At 28.2% G+C, this 6,214-nt stretch overlaps 1 protein-coding gene across 1 annotated transcript in view; it reads right to left on the bottom strand.

Moving 5' to 3' along the window:
* Positions 1-5,727, bottom strand: part of LOC107445214 (sodium-dependent neutral amino acid transporter B(0)AT3) — a 49,171-nt gene extending 43,444 nt beyond the window's left edge. Inside the window, exon 1 of the mRNA XM_016059563.4 lies at positions 5,596-5,727. The gene's annotated coding sequence lies outside the window, so the exon portion shown is untranslated. The remainder of the gene's footprint in view (positions 1-5,595) is intronic.
* Between the last annotated feature and the right edge of the window lie 487 nt (positions 5,728-6,214).

Raw genomic sequence — 6,214 nt, forward strand, 5'->3', positions numbered from 1 at the left:
GTGGCACAACTAAAAAAACACGGGTTTTTAACTATGGGCAGGTGTAAATATGAAAATACACATTCTTTCAGCAGCAATACTAGCATAACTCATAATTCAACTTGAAGGTAGTCTTCATTTAAGCAAACTGAAGCATTTCTTATGCATTTTCCTTAGCAATGAAAACTTTAAACCCACTTATCTCAAAACTTGATATTTTGAGTTGCATCGCTATTACCCATGACCGATATCTTCTGACATTCTTCACTAAAGTAAAAAAATGGGAAATGCGCACCTTTGTTACTTAAGCAATTTACAATCAAATTTACAAACGAAAATTTGAAATTAGTACGAAAACTTTTGTAATTTAATTTAAAATTATGTTTTCATTCACGTATTAGTTTTCCCCCCAAGTTTTTGCCATCAAGTTTATGAAATTATTAATTTAAGACTAAAAACAAAAATTGGAACTGTAATCAGCGTAACAAACAAGCATCGCTTAAAATATCATAATATACTTTAACTTAGTGAACTTCTTGGTTAAAATTATTATAAATTACTCAACGAATGACGTAAAATACAATTATACGATTACTTGACACAAAAAAGCAATTTTCATGTCTCAGTAAAACTACTATTTGAATATAAAAACATTTAAACATATAGTACATTTTTGTTCCATAAAACAAAGAATAAAAGTAGTTTTTACTTTGTTTTAAGACTTTAGCATATATTTAGGGTTGAAAGAGCTTTTTAGAATGTATTTTAAAAAAGTAATATAATGATTGTTTATTTTTATTTTATTTTTTTAAATTTGTTTTATGTTACTAAAGATATGCCTATATGTTCCTGTGTATATTCCTATATCTATGCTTATATTCCCTTGCTTTATCCTACTGTTGAATTAAAATTAGAAAAAAATATTTCTCAGAAAATAAAACAATAAAGGTAACAGATTCGAATTTTTCATTTTACAATATTGGGGATGTACAAATGAAATTAAAAGTTCAATAATGATAATTTTTAATAAAAAAATTTAATTTAAATTCAATTTTTGTAAAAAAAACTTACTTATATAGTGAAAGCATTGTTTTAAAGTTTGTCCTTAATGGGTTGCGTCACTCCCTCGCAACAATTTATCAAAAATCATGTCAGAGAATAAAACCTTTTATTAAAAACTTTAAATGAAAAAGATTGAACAACACGGAGAAACCTCGCAGCATGTTCTTATTTTCAAAACCCATTCACGTTTTGGCTTGTGAAACCCGTTCGAATCCATTCAATCAGGTAAGATTTCTTACATTCATCATTCCTTCGTGACATTTTTTAAAATATAAGAAGATAAAATAGAACCTGAAAAGTGAATAATTAAAAATCGTTTTAAGCCTTCTAATATACCATTAAAAACTGAAATTCAAGTTGAAAGTAATATTGGGTTCACATTTAAACTGTTCAGTCATTAGAGATTTTTCACTTTTCGTTTAAAATACAAAACTGACGAGTTCATTTTTTGGGTGAATAGTTTGATCCCGTGTTTATGTCAACTATGAATTTTTAAATTCAAAATACTGTATTTTGTGATTATTCCGTATATATATATTGACCTCAAAATTCTTTGCCCACTTATTATAAGAAAAATTATTCATTTAATACAGAAGTCTGTTTTCCAAAGATATAAATCAAATAAAAAAAAATTTATTTTTTTAAAAAATAATTTATACTAAGAGGACGTTATGTAAGCATCTAACGGGGGGCACTTTCAAGTGTAAGAGATAGGAATGGTATCTTTACGTGAGACATCCTCTACTTCCAAATTATTTTTTAATTCCGAGGAAACAATCATAAAAACGAAACAAATTTTTACATTTGGAATTAAATTCGGAGAAAGAAAAAGTTTGAAAACCTTTCTTCGAAGAGTTTCAGAAGTTTTGAACACAATGGATTCCTAAAGAATAGCCGTAAATTTGAAAAGGTCAACTGTGAAAATTTATATCTTTTATTTGAATTTATTCCTAAGATTATATTAATGCAATAAAAGTCAAAGTTAAAGCGAAAAGTTAGGGAGAGGTATTGCGACTTTCTTACGCTTTCTTCTGTAAACATGGAGAGGTTTATGATTTGCTTACTTCTGCTGACGAGGGAGTAAGGAGATTCCAAAATTGCTAAAAATATGCTTACGCATTATTTGAAAGATAATTCAAATATACTTTTAGAAGTAATAGGCTCAGGGTCCAGATGGGTCTTATCTAGAAGTATCTCCTCCCTCCCTAAAAGATTTTCTTTTTTAAAAAAAACATTGCATTTTATCAAAAAAAGTCAATTTTAATACTAATTAATATACTATGTCTCATGTTCGCTTTGTTCATCAATCTCTACAATCATTTTTTTTCTCCATCGGATGATAAACTTTTGCTTATAAATTAAAGCCTAATTTTAATTAATTAATTATAATTTAATTAATTATTATAAATTAAAGCCTCAATTGAAAGTTCCCAAAATATTTTATTAAAATGACACAAGTTTTGGTTATACAAATGAAATACATACTACATAAAATTGGTTGATATGAAATTCATTTACATGAAATTCTTTTAAGATTAATAATTTAAGACACACATAACATAATCTATTGTCATGTTGAAGTAGAGAGGCTTGTAAGTATGGCCCAAAAGCAAACAATTTTTTTTTTTTGCTTTCTCAACTATTGTTTTATTACCAATTTTAAATATATATCTTGACATGTGTTTTTATTGTTTGGTTCTAAATAGTTAACAAGAAGGTGCAGAAAATATTTAAAAAAAACATTTATTCAAGTTTAAACTAATCTATTTAATTTAACAAAATACCGACAATTTCACTAATTTTCTGTATGTTGCATGCACCATGACGCTTATAAAAATCTATTTGCCTTTACTTATTGTTGTCATTTGAAAACCTAACCCATTTCTTATAAATTTTCCTCCCTTAAAATTTTATATTGTAACGAAAAAGTATATTCTATTTAAAACTGAGTTTCGAAAATAAAGAAAGAAACAATTCCAGCGTTGGTCATCTAGTTTGGTTAAAACACAATTTATGAAAAAAGAAATTTTCAATACGATGTTTACATTAATTTATTTAAAATAATTTTAATTAACCATGAAAAAACAGATGCAAAGTTTGAAAGTTAAGTTTACTTCAAGAATAGATTTATTGTAAAAAGAAAAACAATTGAATAACGCTAGAATATTAACATTATTTCTTTCATATTTATGTTCATTACAAGTTGTAAATTTTGTACAATTTTCTTACAAATGACAAATTACGATACAAAATTGAAAATTGCTGAACAGTGTAGATCTAAGCTTAATATGAGTCTTTCCCACTTAAAAAATAAATCGATATTACGTATGCAAACTAAAGTAAAATACACTCATTACATAGAACTAAAATGATTATCAATAAAAGATGTCAATGTCTATCAAGTACGTTCATTTTATTTACATTTGTTTAATAAAATACTAAGCATGTATAGACGCTCATTTTAAATTTCATGGAATTTAATTTTAATTTAAGAAAAGTTTTGGCAAATTCTTGACAGCAACTGTTTCTATTCCGAAATAAAATCCGTTGAACATTTTAATCCTAACACTTTTTCGTCTATAAATGCAGTGAAAATCTTTTAATCACTTTAATTTCCCTCAAGAACGCTTAGGTGTCTCATTCACTGAAGTAAAACGAGGAACGATGAGGTACTAATCCCCTTAAATAGAGAAGAAACCATCAAATAACGGGATTAAAAGTGTCCGCCCACCCCTCTCTCTTTCTAATAGATAAATCTTCCTGAACTGGTATGAGGAGAGGCCCATTACCGTCGCTGCTGATTTTATGCGCAAAAAATATAAATGTTTATCAAGTACTACAATTATAGTTTTTTATTATTATTTTTTTTTGTTGATCTAAAAATTATTAAATATTCTGGTCTAAATAATATAAATGATTCAGATTTCAGAAAATATCTGGCAGCTATTTTTCTTGCCTTAAATTAGAAAGAAAGAAAAATAATAAATTAATCAGACTCTCAATTGTAGCACAAAAAATTATATTTTATGATTTTTTTTCCTATTATTCTTTGAAAATATGTGTATTTCCTATCGATTTTTTTTTTCTCTCAGTGAAATTTCATGTATTGAATGTGATTTGTATTTTATTTATTTATCATCGTTGTTATTATTGATATATATATAATTTTATAATTATTTTTTATTAGATAAACTACTGTTGTATATCCTTTTTCTGTGATTTTAATATTTACATTTTTTTGTTCATTTCTTTATATGGCATAAAAAGAGTATGGTCGTTCCTCGTTGTTGTGGCCGCATTCTTATAGGATATAAAATCGCATGACATGGTTCCTTAGTAAACAAATAAGACCCAATTTTTTTTAATTGTCATCAGCATAAAACTAATAAAAGCTACAGAGGATTTTTTTTACTATTAAATATTTTTTTTATTTAGTATTGAGCTTTATTTACACGCTTTATTAAAGTATCCTTCTTTCTTAGAGATTGTGCTTTATAGCTAGTATTCCATTTTTGATTTTGATTATTTCTTAAAATGAAAGACTTAAAACTAAAAGCTTATTTTTTATGCTATAAAACAATCCTATTGTGCAACATTTTGGGATAAACATCTTTAAAACGATGTCCAAATCCATTGTCCATTTTATTATTATTAAACAGCATATGAATTATAATTACTTCTATAGTAAATTTTAGGTAAAACTGTGTCCACTTAATGCATGTGATTGAAATGCCAAATCGTACGGTAGTATAAGGAATAAATTTTTCGCATTATTACTAAAAAATCTTACTGGCAAAAACAAAAACAAAATTAACGAGGTTTTACAACAATCAGAAATTAAATCGGATTTTTTTTTCAAAAAAAGATTGTAGATGACATTACAACAGCAACCAAGCAAAATGAAGTTGAAATTTCCCCCCCCCCCACCTGAATCGGGTGCTGAAACCAAATCTGCGTCAATACAACGAACCATTTTTGGAATCTTTCACTTTAATGCCATTTATTTTAGATGTATCAAACTGTTTATATTTAAAATATAATTGTAGATTCGCAGGGGTTGGAGGTCGAAGCGAGCAGAGGGGAAAGTCCCCACGGGATTTGCAATATTTTAATTTTTATGAATAGAAAGTACGATCAGGATTGTTTTCTCCTGGAATTAAATAAATTTGTCGCTGCACATAAGTAAAATGTCAGCATTTCAAAAGTATACGTTAAACAAGGGAGTGCCATTGCAAAAGAGTGTTACGTTTCGAATTTTTAACATTTGTGATAGAACAGTTTGAAAAAGAAGATTATTAATTATATTAAGATTAGTTACGTTTTTTTTGCGAACAGTTAAAGAAAACGATATTCGAAAATGTAATGAACGGGCACCGGATAAAAGAAAAATAATATCTGTCGTCTGACTTAAATAAGTTCTGAAAGTTTTGAAGAAGTTGTTAAAACTACTTCAGTTCTCACGTGACTTTCGAGTCACCTTGTGACTTAACCTTTTTATGATTATTCAAACATTGTTCTATTTCGATTCAGTTAAAACAAACAAGAGTTTCTTACCTGTGTGTGAAAGGTGAATTTTTCCCAAGTTTTCCGGAGACGGTTGGTGGGTGTACTTTGGGAGAAACAGCGATTACTTTCTTTTCCGCCTGACCTCGAGAAGTCCTGGGGAAAAGACGCATGCGCGGCCCCTCCGATGGGCCGCACCCCCGGAAAAGTCGATGTTCGAATGTCGCATGCCCACCTGTGGGCGTGAAATGGGATGCCATCTACAGGAGTAGTTCGAAAAGGTTGTTCAAAAAGTATCGACTTAACACACTTTCGTTCTTCTTCTTTAATCACCACACGCGTCGAATGGAACGTCGTAGGCGTCCAATTGTTTTTTTATTATTATTATTTTATTTTGTTCGTGGGACGGGAGGTCTCACATTAAAACACACAGTTAAAATAGTGCTCTCAATTTCAAAAAAATGGAGGGATTTTTTTGTTCACCAAGTATCTGCAAAATAAATAAATAAATAATAACTATTTTTATTACTTAACTTGTTATTAACTCATGTCTTAATTTTTTTTTAACTCATATAATTTTTTGTCTCCTATCTAAATTTTAAAGTAATGACGATTCTTGTAAATTTTCGTCTTTTGCTAAGATATTTCGAGGGTAGAGAGTGATTTAGGA

The sequence above is a fragment of the Parasteatoda tepidariorum genome, chromosome 10 (assembly GCF_982258835.1).
Source record: "Parasteatoda tepidariorum strain Cologne lab strain chromosome 10, Ptep-v5.0, whole genome shotgun sequence".
In the NCBI taxonomy this organism is placed as follows: Eukaryota; Metazoa; Arthropoda; class Arachnida; order Araneae; family Theridiidae; genus Parasteatoda; species Parasteatoda tepidariorum.